This window comes from Rhineura floridana, chromosome 7 (assembly GCF_030035675.1).
Source record: "Rhineura floridana isolate rRhiFlo1 chromosome 7, rRhiFlo1.hap2, whole genome shotgun sequence".
NCBI classification, from domain to species: Eukaryota; Metazoa; Chordata; class Lepidosauria; order Squamata; family Rhineuridae; genus Rhineura; species Rhineura floridana.
The window spans coordinates 12,340,966-12,360,668 of record NC_084486.1 but is presented as its reverse complement, the minus strand read 5'-3'; the positions used below and the strand labels follow the sequence as shown (position 1 = coordinate 12,360,668).

Sequence of the window (19,703 nt, the reverse complement as noted above, 5' to 3'; positions counted from 1 at the left end):
CCAGCTTAGCCAGTGGTCAGGGATGATGGGAGCTGTAGCCAGCAACGTTTGGAGGGCACCACATTGGCTATCCTAGACTAGGGCCCTTTGCTGAGTGTACATAAGTGTGCATTCAATGGCAAACCTTGGTGTACTGTAGAGATGTAAAAATTCTGGAAATTTTGAAGCCGTGGAAAAGAACCGTTCTTTTTCAGAATTGTTTTTTGAAATTTTTGGAAAAATTGAAAAAATGCAACATTAGCCCTTTTTACAGATTGAAAGACACTTTGTTAATTGAGGAACATCAAATGTAATTATGTACAAGTTGGTTTGGCATAAAATTATCACATTTGGTATGTTAAAAGTACATTTTATTCATACAATTATTACAAATTGAATTTAATTTTTTAATTTTTTACATTTTTTGTAGCAAATGAATCTACAAGATCCTGAACTATAAGGAACCTCTTTCATTTTGCCACTTTATGAGGAGCAGGCAAAAAACAATTAAAAAAAACAGAAGAAACCATCAACCTTAATAACAAAGAAAATTATTTATGTCTCCGCTAGTCCTCCACAGTGTCAAGCAGACATAAAGCATCCATTCTCATAAAAAGAAATGAGAAAAGGGGGGGGGAGACCAAGATTCAATGAAACATTTTTATTCATCACGCTAAAATAAAACATTCCATAATCCATTTTTTCTTCATTTTTTCAATTTTTCAGAAAAAAGCAAAAAAGGCTTTGGAAAACAACAGAAAAACCCAGTTTTTTTCTGAATTTTTGTGGGGTTTTTCCCAGGCCTTCACATCTCTAGTGTACTGCCACATGATGTGTGGAATAACCCATGGAAGTAAAATAAACTTTACTCATGCTTAGCTTAGATCTGACATCAGCTGTTCACCTTGTAGTACCTGCTGTCATCACAGCCAGGCAGATGAGTAGAATATCTTGGTGAGCATGATGCTTGTCAAGATTACCAAGTGGTGGGCCCCTAGAGGGGGGAAAACACACCAAGTTGGCCTGTGAGCCTCAATGCCACATCTCAGCACAATGGATTCAAAAGTGTCCTGTATGCTGAAGATACCTTCTGATTGTGTGAGGTGAAAATGGCCTCCACCAACCTGATCCCTTCCCGAGGATGTTAGCGTGGCTGTCTTGCTGAGACTGATGGGAGTTGTAGTCCAACAACATCTGAAGAGTATGAGGTTGACGAAGGGTGACCTAGAGCATGTGTGAAAAATAAAACTAACTATAAGATATATTTCCATCTTTTGCAGTGTGCAAACCACCATTAATGGTTCTGCAAACACTTGTAGAACAGTGCTAGTGTTGTTTTCTCTCTCTGCTTGGTTCATTGGGTCCACCCTGTAATATAGGAAAACACACATAGCTACTATTAAGACTGGTTGTAATTGAAGAGAATGTTCATAGTCTTCCTCCTAGTGCAATCAACTCATCCACAAACTGGGTTTGGAGAAGAAACCCTATGGAAAATTGTTGGATCTTCATATGGAAGCATACTTCTCTCTAGGTATTCTGGTCATCTTTTAGAATACACCACACAATAATCTGACAGCCCTAAACAAAACAAAGTAGATTACAAGTGAAATGTTGCATCTTACAGCTGTTCTTCCTATTAACATCTTGCATCTTGTTAAATTCCTGTTGCCTCAGTGTAGGTTTCACTTGTGGTTTCCAATTAAATAGGCATAATGGATGCACTGAATAACACTGCATGGTATTTAACACCTGAAGTAGCTTGTTTTTAACTTGCCTATCAGTTTTTATGGGTTTTAATTTGTTATGATTTAAATTTATATACTTGTTTTTAACGTTTTTAATTGTAAACTGCCCAGAGAACTTCGGCTGTGAGGCAGTATATAAATGCAATAAATAAATAAATGTATTCACACATTCATGTACAGTATATGATTTTATATATATACGTGTATATGGAGAAAGACACCTGCTTTAAGCAAGTAGTCTTAAAAGCTACATATAAATAAGCCTTTTTGCGAAGACAAAGGTAAAGGTGTAAAGGTGTCCGACTCTTAGGGTGACGTCTTGCGACGTTTACTAGGCAGACCGTTTTGTATGGGGTGGGATTGCCAGTTCCTTCCCCGGCCTTTCTTTACCCCCCAGCATATGCCCAGTACTCATTTTACCGACCATGGGTGGATGGAAGGCTGAGTGGACCTCGACCCCTTTTACCGGAGATTCGACTTCCTCCTTCCGTTGGAATCGAACTCCGACCGTGAGCAGAGCTTTCGGCTGCGTTACCGCCGCTTACCACTCTGCGCCACAAAGATAGCACCATATTTATCATTTATACGTGTTGAGGTGGTAAGTTCAAGACAAAACTATGGTTTGTCAAAGGCCATCTGATGTGAGTTGATGGTGGAGATGAGATTTGAATCAGGGACTTTGCAGCTTATACAGTTTGCTACTGCTATGATGAATTGGCTTTTACTGGTATATAGTATGGCATATAGTATGGCATTTAGGGAAAGGGTGAAGCTGCAGCACTTACAAGGGGGGTATGCTTAGCCATTGCACCAGTTCTTAATGCCATTGCTTTTACTAGAAATTGGACTGTGTCGGGGATAGCCAGTGTGGGCATTTCAGATCCCATCAGCCCTAGCCAGCATTGACAATGATCAGGGATACCGGTAGTTTCCATTCAAAACATCCACGTTGGCTATTCCTGAATAAAAATCTCATGTTTTCATGTTTGGTGGGCAAGAATTCATCCACTGAATCTCCAGTGCAGATATCTCAACTCTTGATTAACACTTAATGGCTCATAGCTGAAGCGTTAGTTGCCTTCTGTTAAGAGATTGTGCTTGATGACATGCAGGGATCTGAAAGCTCTGTTACATAGGACTAATCTGTTTTATACCTGGGGCCCGTCCACACCTGAGCTGTTCGTTCGTGGTTTTCAGTATTAACAAATCTGCAGTTTTCGCACCCACCCATTTGAATTCATTTCAGTTTTTCACCACACTCCACCCATATGAGCCAAATGGTCCACAAAATATGATGTGTCCTAGCCCACCTGTGTTGCGCTAAAGCAGAATAAATCTGCATGCCAACGTGCATGCACTTTTGGAGACTGGGCAGAAGAGCACGAAATTTTGAATTTACTGTTGGTCTTGTAGTTGTGGCGGACTGTTTTCAGAGGTTGCAATGGAGTTCACAGACTTTGTCTCTTGTTGAACTTCATTTACAGCTGTTAACAGCCTGCCTTGTGCAGCTGAAGGATGTTTTCCTTAACTTTATACGGGCAGTACAAGAAAGGGAAGAGAATCGGTAGCACTTATTTGTGTAATTGAAACAATACTGAAATCGAATGGTTTTTCTGAGGTGTAAGCGACTGCAGAACCACAAAAGGTATAGTTATAGACCTTTGCAGATGTTTGCTGGCATGGCACATTGTGCCTTCAAAAGAAATATCCCTCAAGGTGTTTGGGTTCGAGATCGTGCAAGATCCTGTCGTATGACCAGGGTAACGTTATACAAAATAGCGGATCTACTTCGTCCTCATCTAGAACAACAGGAAACTGTTGCGCGTAATGCCATTCCAGTGGTGAAGAGGCTCGCCATAACAATATGGTGGCTGGCAACAGGAGGTAGCAGTGAACTTTGGAGTGGGGACGTCTACCGTAGAAGACATTGTTATGGAGGTCTGCCTGGTGATAGAACATGTCCTTCTCTGAAGAACAGTTAATCTTGGAAAGCATCAGGAGGTATTTTTTTCCCCTTTAAAATTCATATTTTGCATATTTGTGCAAAAATGTTAAAACACTACTGCAATAATGTGCACTTTTTATCTTTCAGATTATGGACAGCTTTGTGAGGATAGGATTCCCTCAGGCGGTGGGGGTTGTAGATGGATGTCGCATTCCCATAATGGCTCCCACAGGACAGAGGAAGGAATATATAAACCGCAAGGGTTTTTATACAGTTTTATTGCAAGGGACTTGTGACCATACTGGACGTTTCATAAACAATGAGGTTGGGTGGAGAGGTCGAGATATGATGCCTTTGTTTTTCGGAATTCAGCAATCTTTCAAGTAATGGATGCAGGAGTCTTCATTCCTGGAAACCCCACAATAACAATCGGGGGTGCAGGTGCCTCCACACGTCTTTGCTGATTCTGCTTGCCCAATGCACCGGTGGCTGATGAAGACCTGTGGCGGACATCTGGACAATTGCAAGATGAGTTTTAATCGAGTGTTTAACTGCTGCAGAAATGTGGTGGAAAGAAGTTTTGGTCGTTTAAAATCTCGGTGGAGGCACCTAACTGCTCGCCTTCCCATTGCTGAGGAGAATTTTGTAAGTGTTGCAACTTCTTGTGCTGTCCTACACAATATTTGCGAGAGCAGAGGACATATTCTGCATGAATTATTTGATGTATTAGAAGACTTAGAACTGCCTGCATACGAGGAGCAGATCCGCACAAATGACAATAGGAATGCTTGCAGAGGGAATGAGGTTAGAGCTGCTATAGCCCAGTTTATCATGGACAACAACTTGTAAATGAATGGCTTGCAAATATTTCTCATATTATGAAATGTCCTTTTTGTTTTGACCAACGTGTACATTTAGGGGTTTTCTAATACTGTATTTACTTGTTTAATAACTTTGCAATATCTCAACCAGACGACACATTTAAAGCACTTCTGTGCCAGTCCATGCTGTATTGTTGTTTGCTTGTATGTTCGCTATTTCGCTAAATCGAATGAATGCTTATTTGTTTATCTGGATATTAAAATGTGTTCATATACACAAATCTGATGTTTCAACTGCTTTTGCCATTATGTTGAACTAGTACAGGGTCATCTCTAGGAAGGTAAACCACTGTTCTCTATGGTTGTGAGCACTGGAGACGGTCTAGGATGCAAATCACACTTTTGAAATCGAATGCTGAGCCCTTCAGCCATTTTGGGGGGGAAAGGAAGGTGCGTCTGAGCTTGTTTTGAATAAATGTGTGGCAAAAAGGCTATGGAGGGAATGCCTTACAATCCTTTCAGAAAAGAGAAATACTGGCTTTTGGAGGAACTGCAACTTTTTCTTTCTTTTATTAAAGAGGCAGGTAGAGCTGAACAATTAATGGGAAGCACCCTGCTATTGACAGCACCAATTTTTTGGAGGGTGGCATGTGAGGCAGGGTACTTTTGCATACCCGCCCAGGTGCGATCTTGATTCAAAAGATTAAAATCAGATTTTTTCACAGCAATGGAGATATTCAAAGGAAAAGTTCCAACACAGGAAAGGCCACCTTATTTCAAGCAGATTTACAACTTGTGGAAGGAGGGGGGGCGCCCTTCATGGGAGGATCGCTGGCCAGCAGGTAAGTACTCATTATCAAAACATTTGAACCTTTATTTTGGGACATAATTTTTCAGGGATCCGTGATATTTGCAGGTTCACCAACATGGTTTAAGTTGCATTAATAAGACCTGAAAACATAATTCTGGTTTTTTTTATTGTTCAATGCTGTGTCAGCTGTGCTTTTCAGTATGTATAGTGATATGCTGCCATGGCATCATTAAATTTAATGTAATCAGAAGTTTTTCATGGTTGCAACTATGTCCTGGTGATTACAATGAGAGCATTATCTCTCTTCTGATTACTTGCTCCTTTCTAAATAATAATGGAAAAACAGGAGCGATGCATTGTGTTTCATTTCTAGGTTTTGTCAACAGTACTGTGTACTGACAATTGCATTTTCCATCCACAGTGCATTCACCTCCGGAATCAATCTTATCAGAAGAAGAGGTGGAAGAAACCCGACATTCCACTCGTGACCCTGATGAATTTGCTGTTATTGTTGTAGATACCCCGGATGAACAAAATAGCCATAGTGATTCTGGTATGCTAAATGATTTTTTTTCACTGGGGTGAGGACATAGGGGAAAATACTGGCTAAACAGAAAATTTGGATAAGCGCTGTCCTCGCATCAAATAAAAAAGGTGTTTTTATTTTTCTAATTGTTGGACCTGAAAACAATGGAAGAATAGGATTAAAAAGTTTCCACATTGGTGGTCCTTAAAATGCACCTTTGTGTAACATTATAGGAGAATGCACATCTCTGAATCTGATGCATAAACCTAAACATATTCTCTATTATATCAACATCTGTACTCAAACTGAGAACCTCACCTGGTCCACACAGACAACCAGACTAAAGAATGTACTAAGCCAGCCTTTCCCAACTAGTGGGCCACCAGGTGTTGCTGGACCACAACTCCCATCAGCCTCAGCCAGCATTGCCAGTGGTCAGGAATGATGGAAATTGTGGTCCAACAACATCTGGTGGCCCACTAGTTGGGAAAGGCTGGCCTAAGCAGAATACAAATGCTTGAAATCACATGTTCAACTCATGGTGAGCTTCATTACCGTTCCACACATGTGTTGTATTGGCAGCTGTTCCTGCACTCCCAAAACTGAATAAGTAATTTAACTATATAATGTGTGTATAGGTAAAATCTTTACCTACGTATAGGTAAAGTTGTTCATAGGTGAGAATATAATCTATATATACATTTATTTTTACAGTGCAGGGTTGGAGTTGCGTCTGAAGGTGGTTGAGGAGGCCGTGGAAAAAATTGAAGACATTTCTCTTCAGTCAATCAACAACAGGCTTAAAGTGATGGAGACCACTTTTTTCTCTGCTAGCAAGAAAAGAACATTTCTTTGGGGGGGGGTCTACAGCATCCTTTTTTTCCCCACATCCACAAATAGAAGCACAGATGTGCTTTTGGCTGTTTTTATAATGTAAGCTAAATTTGTTGCAAGGAACGGTTATTATTGTTTTATCTGAGGTTTCGTTAAAGGTTTTTTCATTTCGGTTTCCCCCAAACATAATATATATTTTTATATATTTATCTTTTAGAAGAGGTGTCATTCTACTTTAACATTAATGAAAACCATTTTTTTCTTGTGCCTTTATAAAGGAGATTATACGGGTTTGCACAGTCTGCTGGCCAGACCTTTCTTGTATCAAGGATTGTTGTTATGTTTGTGTTTTGCTCTATGCAAATTCATTTTGCTTCCCTCACCAACCCATATATATAGCTCTGACAAAAAGTTCTCTTATCTTTTTGCCTTTGCCGGTGTTGGTTTTTTTCAAGGTGTATCAACGTTTTACAATTATATATTGAGTTTTTTTTGTTAGGCACAGTCTGCTGCCAATACCTTTAATTTTATTACTTTCCTTTTCGTTTGTGGAACGTTCTCCCACTTTGCTGTGTTCCCTCCAACACCAATAGATATCTAATTTCTACATGTCCAACTTAAAGCAATGGTGTCCTTTGCCCTTTTTTCTTTCCAGCCATAGTTAAGTTTTGCTGCAATAAAGAAACTTCTAAAAGTACTCATGGTGTCCTACCCTTACTCTCCTGGTTTTAAGGGGGGGTATTTTTGTGTATTTATTTTTATGAAAAAATATTTGTTTTGTGAATTGCACTATTTAAAAGTTATTTAATATGTGAAAAAATTCTATCGGGGTGTTCTTGGTTATAAGTTTCATCTTCATACTGCTGTAACTACTGATTCGCATGTCTGATGAGAAAAAAAACCCCAAAATAACTGCAAACAAATAATATTTTTATTATTTACTCCAAACCAATTACACATATTTTCTTCTTTATTTTTTTTCAATTAACTGAAACTTGCACAGCACTTCTTACAAAAGGTTGAAAGAGACAGAAAAACTGCATTCAATAAAGTGACATGTGACAATTCTGTCAACATACAACATTGGTCTAAAAATGAATCAAACCTTAATACATTTAACAGTATTTAACACGTCATGGTGGCTGACTAATGTTTGGGGTTGAGGTAAGCGGCTTGCAGCATGGGGGCTGATAATTTAGATGAACACACTTCTGTACTTCTACAATTTGAGCAATAGGTCTTGGTGGGGGCCTAATTTCCAAAAGTGCTGACACCCTGTCTGCATTTGTTACTTTCTCGTCATCAGAGTCACCACTTGCACTGATGAGGACCTGAGAAGAAGGGTGTACATCAACACTATCAGTTGTTTTGTGATGGCGCTTGTTTTTCTTTCCTAGCCCGAAAGCAGGCTTATTAGTGTTTCTATGAAATTGATTGCTATTGCAAGATGGTGGTTGAGAAAACTCCAGTAGCTGCTCTCTGTTATTTCTTCTCTTCCCCCCAAACCCAATTTCAAATGGAATACTTGCAGAATTATTGTTTTGTTCCTGAAACACCGAGTTAACGTTTTAAGATTTGACATAATGCCATTAACAACAGAAACTATCCCATCCATCGTCTGCAGGTACTGGTTTCTCTCCCTCATGTTGTGTTCTGCACGCTGGTTGATAGTGGGAAGGGTCTCTGGAACATTTCATTATTTTCTCTTGTTAGTGACATGAATTCTTCATTTTCCATTGCTGCAGCACGCTCTTTCCTGCAGGAGTACTCTTTTACCTGTTCCAATATTGACATGAGGAGTGACTCTGCATGTGCTTCTGTGGGTTTCTTTCATCGGAATTCTAGCAGGCAAACTGCTGGTGACAGGGTAGTGTTGGGTTGTGCGCTGCTGGGTCTGTTGACTTTATAAGATTACCTGTTAGCGATATCCTGCAAAAAGATGCTACGCATTCATCCATAACATAATTGAAACTTTGCATAAATAGTCGTTACTTGCATGATCCACAGGAAAGAATGGACAAGTATCGTTTACCGTTAAAACCAACCCCCTAAAACCCTACTTACCGATCTTCCTCTGCATCATGGCCAGGTACAGTTCCATCAGGTTCCAAACCTGCTTGAGAAATGGGAGAGAGAAGATTGAATAAACATTACAACTATATATGAAGTTTTTAAAAATAAACCATATAGAATAGACAGGAATCTGAGTGCTAACTATTTCCAAAAATTGTCAGGGAGGGAATATTCTGTTACGGGCACAAGGGTAGCCCTATGCATGCAGAGAAGAGAATGCACCATTCAACAACTTTAAAAGCCTCGACCACATGAGTCAGCATTGCAGCAAAGCACTGCATCCTTGCCTTTAACATTATGGCACAAAAGCAAGGTCGGTTACTATCCATAGCCTCCAAAACACTGGTAAACTAATTTCTCTTTAGAATTAGGGGAACAGCTGATCAGTGTTTATGGGCAGAAATAGTAATGATTACTTACCCTCATGCTGTGCACACAACTCATCATCTGCATGCAGATCTTCAGCCTCTTCATTACAATCTGTTTCTCTCCTTGCAAGTAAGAAGTCATTAAAAATATTTTAAACAATATATGTGGCAAGGAAAAAGTTCACATACCATGGTCGTAGTTGGTAGTGCATTAAAAAAAAAAGGTATTGGTTGGCACATTAAGGAAATGGTTAATCACAGTAGTGACTGCAACTTGGTTTCTAAGCTCCTTGGTTGGATGGGGAAACCAAGTGGCACAGCTCCCACAGCCAAGCATAAAGACTGTGACATAATGTTCATTTTAAACTGGAAATAAAACAGCAATTAATGGAAAAAAACACATGTTCTGAGATCATTTTGCCGGGGAGACTGTGCTGGGACTGGTGTAGCAGGACTTGCTGATGTAGAACCAGGGACATTCATAACTGAAGACGGATGTTGTTCAACAGCATTATGGTTACAAACATTAATAGTCCTGGACACTCAAATTGGCATGACACCAGCAGCCCCTCCAAGAAGTCTGTGCAATTGATCATGGTATGTACAAGAGGTTCTATTGTTTCCAGATTTGGCATTGTGGGCCATCCATACTCTCCTCTGAGTACCTTTGTCTTACTTATGCACTGCAGAGCTGTGCAGATGTGTCCTCTGCTTGCCATGTGCTTTGCAATGTGTTTGAAGGTGTAGATATAGGAGACGGCTTGAGTGCAGATGGAGACGAACTCCTGGTGGATGCAATTACACACTAGTAAGTGCCTATGGTAAGCTGTATTTAGCGGCAGTGAGGGCAGCAAAAAAACAATACTTTGCTGCCACTCTGCTGGCCAGCGGAGCTCTTCAGAATTGTCCAGGGGCTATTACAATCTGGCCCCAAGGACATGGTAGAACCATCTGAGGCCCGCTGTAATGAATTTGCTAGGCACTTCCAGGATAAAACCTTTAGCATCCGCCAGGACTTAGATTCCAGTGTTATGGCAGGTGAATCACGCGGGGTATCCAGAGCATAACCTTGTCCCAATTTCTTGGATGAATGTCAGTTGGTACAGCTTGAGGACGTTGACAAGGTGCTTGGACAGGTTCCTGCTACCACTTCTGTGCTGGATCCTTGCCCTTCTTGGCTAATAAAAGCTAGTAGGGATGGAACAGCCAGCTGGGCCAGGGAAGTGATTAATGCCTCTCTATGAGAGGGGGTGGTCCCTGGCTGCCTGAAAGAGGCAGTAGTTAGACCACTCCTGAAGAGACCCTCCCTGGACCCAGAAAATCTTAATAACTATAGGCCGGTAGCAAATGTTCCATTCCTGGGCAAGATCCTTGAACGAGTGGTTGCAGGTCAGCTCCAGACACTCTTGGATGAGACTGATTATCTAGATCCATTTCAGTCAGGTTTCAGGCCTGGTTTTGGCATGGAAACAGCCTTGGTCACTCTGTATGATGACCTCTGTCAGGAGAGAGACAGGGGGAGTGTGATTCTTGATTCTCCTTGGTCTCAGCTGCTTTCGATACTATCAACCATGGTATCCTTCTGGGAAGACTGGCTGAGTTGGGAGTGAGAGGGACTGCATGGCGGTGGTTCCACTCCTACTTGGCGGATCGGCTCCAGAAGATGGTGCTTGGGGAACATTGCTTGGCACCCTGGATTCTCCAGTATGGGGTTTCATAGGGGTCAGTTCTGTCCCCCATGCTGTTCAACATCTATATGAAACCGTTGGGTGACGTCATCCTGAGCTTTGGAGTGCGTTGCCAACAGTACGCTGATGACATGTAGCTCTATTTCTCCTTTTCATCTTCTTCAGGTGAGGCTGTCAATGTGCTGAACCAGTGCCTGGCTGCGATAATGGACTGGATGAGGGCTAATAAATCGAGGCTCAATCCAGACAAGACTGAGATGTTGCTAGTGGGGGGTTCTTCTGACCAGATGGTGGATATTCAACCTGTCCTAGATGGGGACGCACTCCCCCTGAAGGAGCAGGTTCGTAGCTTGAGGGTTCTCCTAGAATCATCTGTCACCTGAGGCTCAGGTAGCCTCGGTGGCATGGAGTGCCTTCTACCAACTTCGGTTGGTGACCCAGCTACGCCCCTATCTGGACAGGGATAACCTGGCTTCAGTTGTCCATGCTCTGGTAACCTCAAAGTTAGATTACTGCAATGCACTCTACGTGGGGCTGCCTTTGAAGACTGTTTGGAAGCTGCAGCTTGTGCAAAATGCAGCGGCCAGATTGGTAACAGACCAGATGGTTCGAACATATAAAACGGATTCTGGCTCACTTGCATGTTTCTGAGCTCGATTCAAGGTGCTGGTTTTAACCTATAAAGCCTTACACGGCTTGGGACCACAATACCTGATGGAACGCCCCTCCCGACATGATCCCACCCATACACTATGCTCAACATTGAAGGTCCTCCTCCGGGTGCCTACTCCAAGGGAAGCTGGGAGTCTGGCAACAAGGGAGAAGGCCTTCTCAGTGGTGTCCCCCAAATTATGGAATGACCTCTGTGATGAGATGCGCCTTGCGCCAACACTGTTATCTTTTCAGCACCAGGTCAAGACTTACCTCTTCTCCCAGGCATTTTAGCATGTGTTTTTAAATTGTTTTTTAAATTTTTAAATTGTGTTTTTAAATTTGTGTGTGTGTTTTAAAATTTGTATATTTGTTTTTAATGTTTTTAATTGCTGTAAACCACCAAGAGAGCTTCGGCTATGGGGCAGTATATAAATGTAATGCACACATACATACTTCTGTGGCTACTTCTAAGTTGACCTTGTATTTTAGGTTCCCCCCAAATGTCCAATAAATCTAATACCTCACAGGAACGCCAGGTTGGACCTCTGGTACCACTGGAAAGTTCCTGACCACTAACATCAGCAGAGACAGCCTGGTGCTGTGCCATCTTTCACTCCACTCCTCGCAAACCGGCAACTCAAAATGGTGCACTGTTACGGTAAAATAAAGGCAATACTTGTTTCTGCGCAAATGCGGTTTTCGCATATGCACAGAAACACTGACTTACACATACACACCTACACGTTTTTGCATCTGCACAGAAGTGTTGGCAGTGCCACCTAAGACCACCCTGTTTCACTGATTGGTCAAGAATGGTCATTTACTTTTCGCGCACTTTCTCAGACATTCACAGGCATGTACAGGTTTGTGGATGCACTATTGGGTGGGAAGGAGACAAAGGGCTTTGCATATGATGGGGAAATGCCCATGGAACACCTTTTGAAGTAGGCTCCATGGCATTGCATCTGAGCCCCATGAAGTTAATCCAATTTATTTCCACTTTAGGAAAGCATATCGTTCTTTTTCAAGGAATCTCAAATGCAGATTTGTGAGCGCGAAAGCAATTTCATAGCAGATTATACAGCCGTTTGGACAGGCCCATGGAAATCATCACTGGATGTTGCATGCATGAGTTCACTTTTGAGTTTGGAGCTCTGAAGGGGAGCCACCAAGGATTTGGATGGAGGGCTCTTTTCCCTAATGAAATAGTTGTAGCCTGCTTGTTTTATGTAACAGGTTTTATCATTTATATTGACAGTGTAAGTTGGTAAAAAGATCATAGGAGCCCTAAAGCTCATAGTAAAGGTAGCATTTTGCTTTCTTATCCTCTTTCTTTTTCCTTTGGCTTATCGAGCATTATCTACCAAATGAATATAATAGTTTTTGAAAGTGTGTATTGTACATGGCCTCCCGTATTTAAGCTTTAAAGAAAATGTATTCTGCAAGTGCGTGGCTGGTAAGCAACACTGACTTTTCAGATAAATTGAGTGCAAAATTCTTTTTGTTACAAGGATTGGAAGCAAATTTTACATTGAGCAAGCAAGGGGGATTAACCGTCCAGTCGTATATAAATATATATGTAATTAACTTCTTTTTTACTTCACATACTCTTTTCATGTTTTCCAATCTAAACATCAGGCTGAGCCATGGTTAAAAAGTTTGAATTGTGGTTTGGAGCAATATCTGAATTGACAAAACATAGTTACGGTTTGTTGCTCCAGCGCTAGAGACCACTGTGCCATGAAGACATGTGAAGCTGAGAGCGTGAAAAATGAGAGCAAAACAGTTCTGATCCATAGTTAGTTTCTTAAACTTGCCATGATTTGAGTTCCAAACCATGTCCATCACAAGCCACTTTAGTGTGATGACTGTGCAGATGGCCTTAATTTCAGGGATAATGAACAGATGTGCTGGGGTGGATGGGTTTGCACCTGATCACAACATTCTTCTCTGTGTGTTGATTGGCTCATCTTCATAGAGTCTACAAGCAGATAGAACATACAGGTGCTATATGAAAGCAATGATCAGTGCACAGATTTCAGAAGCAGGACTAGCAGGTTTAATAATGCCTATCCCTGCACTGATTATCATGAGAAAAGCTTGTCTGCAGGAGTAATTGAGTTGTAGTGTATTTAACATTGAAATCATGTTTCCTCCCTTTTGTAAGAGCTAATGAAGCAAAGTGGCTTTCCTCTTAATGGGAAGCTTTCAGGCAAACCTTCAAAATGTACACAGTTCAGAAATGAGTTCCTGCTCAATGTACAAATTGAAAATGAAAAATAAAAGCCAGATGGTTAATTTCCCCTTTTCTAGCTTTTAAAATACTGCTTTACCATAGTCTGTGCTTCCTGATACGTGCCAAATTTTTGCCATATGGTTGTATTGCCTTATGCTTTAATGCCAAACTGTCAAGATATAATTGCCATTCAGAAATATTAAACAGTGAGCTATTTATAGGATTGGCATGCATTATTAATATGAGGGGCTATCAGTTTCTGGAGTGCCTGTTATCAAGAATAAGAACCCTAATACTAGCAAAGCAAGAATACTTGCAACTGCTGAGTTAGAGATTCTTACTAGGCCTTAGGCAGCACAGATGTACTACACCAAGAATGGGGCACCTGTGGTCCTCCCAGATATTGTTGGACTCGCCTCTTCAACTGCCCTGTCTGGCCTATAGGAGTGTAGGTACTGGCCCAAAACAGCAGTGGCAAAATGAGACTGGCAGAGCACTCCAAACTCCCATTGTGCCAGGCGAGTTGGATTGGCTGAAGGTATCCCTCTCCCAGCCCTGCTGGCCACTGTAGAGTGATGCCAGCATCATTCTGCTGGTGTGGAGCTTCCCCTTCTGTACGCCAAACATCCAGGATGCGGACAGGGCTGAGCCGGCCTGGGATCCACTGGATCTTGAGTTCTCCCTGCTGCTGTCACATGACTGCATCAGGCCCAGTTCGGGTCAAATCACTACACCAGCTCTAGGCAATCTGCCTGCCCCACCATCACTTTTTTCCCAGCCACTGTGCACACCAGGGCTATATATGTGACAGTGGCCTTGCCACTCTGTAAAGCCCTGCAAGGCTGGGGGAGGGGATTTTGGATTGCTCCCTAACCAGGGGATGTATGGCTAAAACTCTGGGTTCTTTGTCCTTGAGTTCTGTAGCAAGAAGAGCCGCTTGGGGACATACATCAATTATGACTATCAAACACATTCTGAGTACATGTAAACCTGCACAGTACTGCTACTTAAAGGAGGACAAGCAACTACTTATATGGTGCATGACTTTATGCTCTGCTTTTGGAAGGTCTGCTCTCCTTATTGTTCTCAGAATTCCTAAAGTAACAAACCTGGTTTAGTAAAGGAAGAGTGCTTTGAGATGTGCAGGATGCTGAATTCTGTACCCAGTACTAGACTCTGCTCATAAGCTTTGTGGAATAGCAGAACACTGCACGTTTTGGCTTACCAGACATTTATTCATGCTTAAACTATACTTTTGCAAGTCTCACTAATGCTGTGTAGCTTAAGTTGATCCACACTGTGACACTAAGCTGTGTCCGTATCATTAGAATTGTTGGAATGTGTTAACTTTTGGTGGCAATGGTAAGTTTAAATATTTCATAAATCTTCTACAACTTGTTATAAGGAGCAACCAAATCTTACAATAAGAGTAGGTTTGTTTGTCTGCCACATTAATGTCCCACTTCTTTCCGTGATGGAACTCAAGGTGGTCTCCCATCCAGGCCTGACTAGACCCAGACTAGCTTAGCATGGTTGCATCATGTGCCTTTAAACCAGAGCTTGGAAAAGTTATTTTTTTGAACTACAATTCCCATCAGCCCCAGCCAGCATGTGCTGGCTGGGGCTGATGGGAGTTGTAGTTCGAAAAAGTAACTTTTCCAAGCTCTGCTTTAAACCATGCCCTGGGCCTAGATAGAGTTGATACTGTTATTATCAATCCATTACTGAGTTCTCAGGTAGAGTGAAAGTGCCCATATAAAGCCACCTGGGATATCTGTGGGTGCTAACATGCATGGGAGAAGAAGTGAGGGGAACCAGGGAGCAAGAACATGGAAGATGGCTGCTACAACAGGAACAACAATCAGGGGAACGATTGATGGATTTGGAGAACACTTTATAGATACACCCCCTTTAGGATGCACACCTTAACGTGGTGAGGGGGTTTGAGAGTGTTGAAGAAGCTGAGAGCAATGCCGTCAGGAGTCTAGACCAAGAGGCTAGACTCCTAGCAGGGGCACCCATGGCGGAATGGTCAAAGCTGAGACACCAGACTAAGATGCATCCAAACTCAGAGGAAGGCAATGGAAAACCACCTCTGAATACCTCTTACCACGAAAACCCCACGAAAACCCTATGAACAGAGTATCCAAAATGCATTCTTGGAGGTCGCTGATTCATAGGGTCGCCATAAGTCGTAATCGACTTGAAGGCACATAACAACAACAATTATGGATACAAGTGCCCCACCCCTTCCATTGGTTTCCAGGATTGCTGAATTCCCCCATATCCATACTAGCTAGTGGAGGGGTATTCGGTGGCTGCGTCTTATAGCCAAAGAGCAAGAGAAATGTGAAAACGCTGTCGTTGGATAGGAAAGCATGTATACAACGTTTCCCTTTAAAACGTATTAGGTGGTCATAGGGGGATCATAGTCCTGGGGTACCCAAAGAAATCATCATATGCATCCAGTGTAACTATTACTATATGGTTCACAAAATGCAGTTTACTGCTTTTTCTAAGCTCGGAGATTTACATAGGTAAAAAACTATGTAAAACAGCATAATTACCATGTACCCATTTTTTCCATAGAACAGTATTGAGAACCTTGCTGTTGTATCAAATTTCACAACGTATGCTGTGTTTGTGGCAAGTATGGATGAGTCAGACACCCATTTGTACTGCTGTTGACTTGGGGAATGCTCCCTTTCCCAGAACCAAGGTCAGTTATTAGACTGACAGTTGTTGCACTGTGAACATTGTCATCTAACACAGCGGGAAGTTATTGCACATTTTGCAATTGTGTTGCAGGTCATAGGTATTGGATTCCATCAAGATGCTAGTGCATCCATCCTAATGATGGGAAGAAAAGAACAAAAAACAGTTTGTTTTTGTATGCCTTCTAGTGATGAAAGCAGTGTTTACTAAAATCTGCTAAAGTAGAGATTCTTGGAGTGATTTCTCTTTCTGGCAATGTTAAGAGAAATATACTTCCTCCTCAAACTCCCGATCATTTCTCTTATGCCTATCTGTTGCCCACCGGTATACAGTGAGTCTCTTTCCTACTTCTCCATTGCCATTGTCATGGTCTGCAACAGGATCAGAGTAGCTGATTTAACATGAGCAACACTGATCTGATGAAGCTATTTCCACTTCTGCTGACAGTACGTTCCGTTTTCATAAATCCAGTTATCTGGATTTGATTGTTGGATCAAAAATATGTGCAGAATTGGTGCAGTTGCATCATTTGTTTCACTTGCAATAAAATGTAAAGAGTTTCGATTTTAGGATTGTGGTTTTGATTTCAGTAAACTATGGCCCCTTCTGGTGATGTGCAATGAGGTATATAAGGATTCTAGCAGACTGGATTCAAAGCACAGTTCTGTAGGCTGTAGCATTTAAGCTTGCTGCGCCAGAGGTAGGTTTTCTTTTAGCACCAACTTTTTCTTTAGCTCCGGCCAATAAAACTTTTTAAAGCAAGTAACAAAGGCCCAATATTTTATCCTGCTTCTGAGATGGACTTCTTAGATTCATGTGACTTGGACTAGCTTCCGTATGACCCTGATGAATCCCATACTGAACAGAGAAGCAACTTGGTATAGGACTTGGTGCTTTTTCTGTAATGGAGAAGTTGTGGCCAGATGACATACGTTGTAGGGGACTGGCATATCAGTCTAGGTCAGCCTTTCCCAACTAGTGGGCCACCAGATGTTGTTGGACCGCAATTCCCATCTTTCCTGACCATTGGCAATGCTGGCTGAGGCTGATGGGAGTTGTGGTCCAACAACATCTGGTGGCCCACTAGTTGGGAAAGGCTGGTCTAGGTACTTACCTGCTCCTTCTGCCTGCTCCTTCTGTATTTGTAAATGGATATACAAAAATACCCACAGTCTCCAGTAATTTCTCTCTCTGTGAAAGGAAACTGATGCTATAAAAGGCTACCCTGAAATGTCCTGCTTGCTTGGAAAAGTGGAGATCTGAAAACAGCATATTGTTAGATTTTTTTCCCCTCTGAAGGAAAGCGGCAGTGAAACACCAATGTGAAAATGGCTCATATATCAAACTGCATTTTGCAGTGGTGAATGAATCAGTAATGTACACATTTTGCCTTGATAACCACAGCACTTACGAAAAGAATTAGCACTTGCAATTGGTGTGAATCTTACTGCTTCTTACAAATCTGCCAAGACAAGCTTTTAATGAGAAAAGACGCAGCATGGCATATCCATGGGAATTTTCAACTCCTTGGGCATTTTTTCTGGTGATCTGAAAGGCAGTGGAAGCCTTATAAACTGGATCATTTCTCATTTAAATCAGACGTTTTTGCATCCCCAAAGCTAATGGAAGTCCTGCCAGTGTCCGCTCAATTGGGTGCACTGAAATGTAGATAAGCAAACATTTGCCATACTGCCGAGAGTGTCTAGTAGGAGGCCTCTGTCAAGAGGGGAGGTGTTTACTGGCAAGGAGTGGAACTGGTGTAGAAGAGAAAGCAGAGGGGAAATATTTGCTTAATTGACAATGGAAATTCTCAGCAGGTGACTAGGAAGAAATGCTTACTGATGCTGTTCCTCAGAAGGTGCAGTGAAAAATGTGTATGGAAAAATAACTGTACCTTTTCGAAATTAATCTCAATAGTGTTAGGTATGCAGGTCTGTATTTAACATCTTGCTTTGCACCAAATTGCTCAAATTTGAAGTCTTACCTAAACTTTATAGAAGTGCTTGATTTTAAAAATCTAGCTTGAATGGACTTTTCTATTCTTTTAAACAATCTATTCTTGTGCAAAAGCAACAAAACAACATTTTTTCCGATTATCAGCATTTCACAAGTTCCCATTAATTCATTGGAAATTTGCAGTGCAAGACTTCTAAGAAGTGCTTTCTTAAAATGAGAAACAGGAAAGTTCTAGCAGTTGTTTTGCATTGATTGCTAAAATATATGACATGCTTGTGGGGGGGTTGTTAATCTCTAAACCTCTTGACATGCAAACAAAAGAGGGCTAATCCCTGCAGAAATGGTGAAAATAGAGTGTGTTGCTTTGATTCTAGCCTTTAAGCAGCTATTTTTATGTACGTAGGTCTTTTTACAGATGTCATGGTGAGCAAACTGGAGAAGGTGTTGTCTGTCATGGCACCCAAGCTGCGGAACTTCCTATCCCAGAGAATCTGGCTGCCTTCCTCTATTTAGATGCCAAGGGAAGGCTGTTTTATATCAGGGTGTGTGATGGATCGGAGGGTGCCTTTAGCTTGATTAGCTCTTCTTTTTGTTGTAGATCTCAGTTCAGTTGTTTGAAGGGCTCCCATTTGGCTACTTGGCTGGGAGCCAGATTCAGTTCAACTGAAGCTGGAAGGAAGTGAGGAAGCTAGGGCTTAGTCATCCGGAGCAGTTTATGGGTGGAACAGGCCAGGGATGAGGGAGAGCTCCGGTGAAAACAGCCTTTGTTTCCTCTCACTGAGGGCATTTCTCTTTCCCACCTTAGCATAGGCTAGGCAGGAGGCTGCTCAGTAAACCCTCACTCATAACTATGACATCCTGAGGCTTTTTATGTAACACTACATTATTCTTGCCCACTGTGCCATTTGTTAGCACGTGATCGGTTGCAGCCATTGCCTCATTTGCCCTTTCTGCTGACGGAGTGGTCATACTTTTCCATTTAAGTAGTCTCGCGCTGAACAAAGTAGTTGCTTCTGTCTTTGTTCCAAATAATTACAGAGACAGATGCTGTTGACTTTTTTTTTCCTTTTTTTTGCTATAGAACAGTTTGAGGCTAGCAAAACAGAGGGAGATAAGTCCTTTCATTTCATTACTTCTGGATTCGTGTGTTTATCTCTTCCCTCAGTTTCCAAACCCTCACCTCCCTGTTGCCAGTTGATCTCCCATATGGATATTTCCCCCTTCCTCCTCCTTTGTGTGGCTATATCCAGCAGCCTGGGGAGATGGGAGTGGATGAAAGGCAATAGGCAATGGCTTCTTGAGAGTTGGGATTTTTCGGGGTGGGGGGTAGGTCGAACTGCTACCTCAGA

At 41.8% G+C, this 19,703-nt stretch overlaps 1 protein-coding gene across 2 annotated transcripts in view; it reads left to right on the top strand.

The window, feature by feature from the left end:
• Positions 1–19,703, top strand: part of DLG5 (discs large MAGUK scaffold protein 5) — a 158,074-nt gene that overhangs the window by 52,778 nt on the left and 85,593 nt on the right. The window lies entirely within an intron of this gene.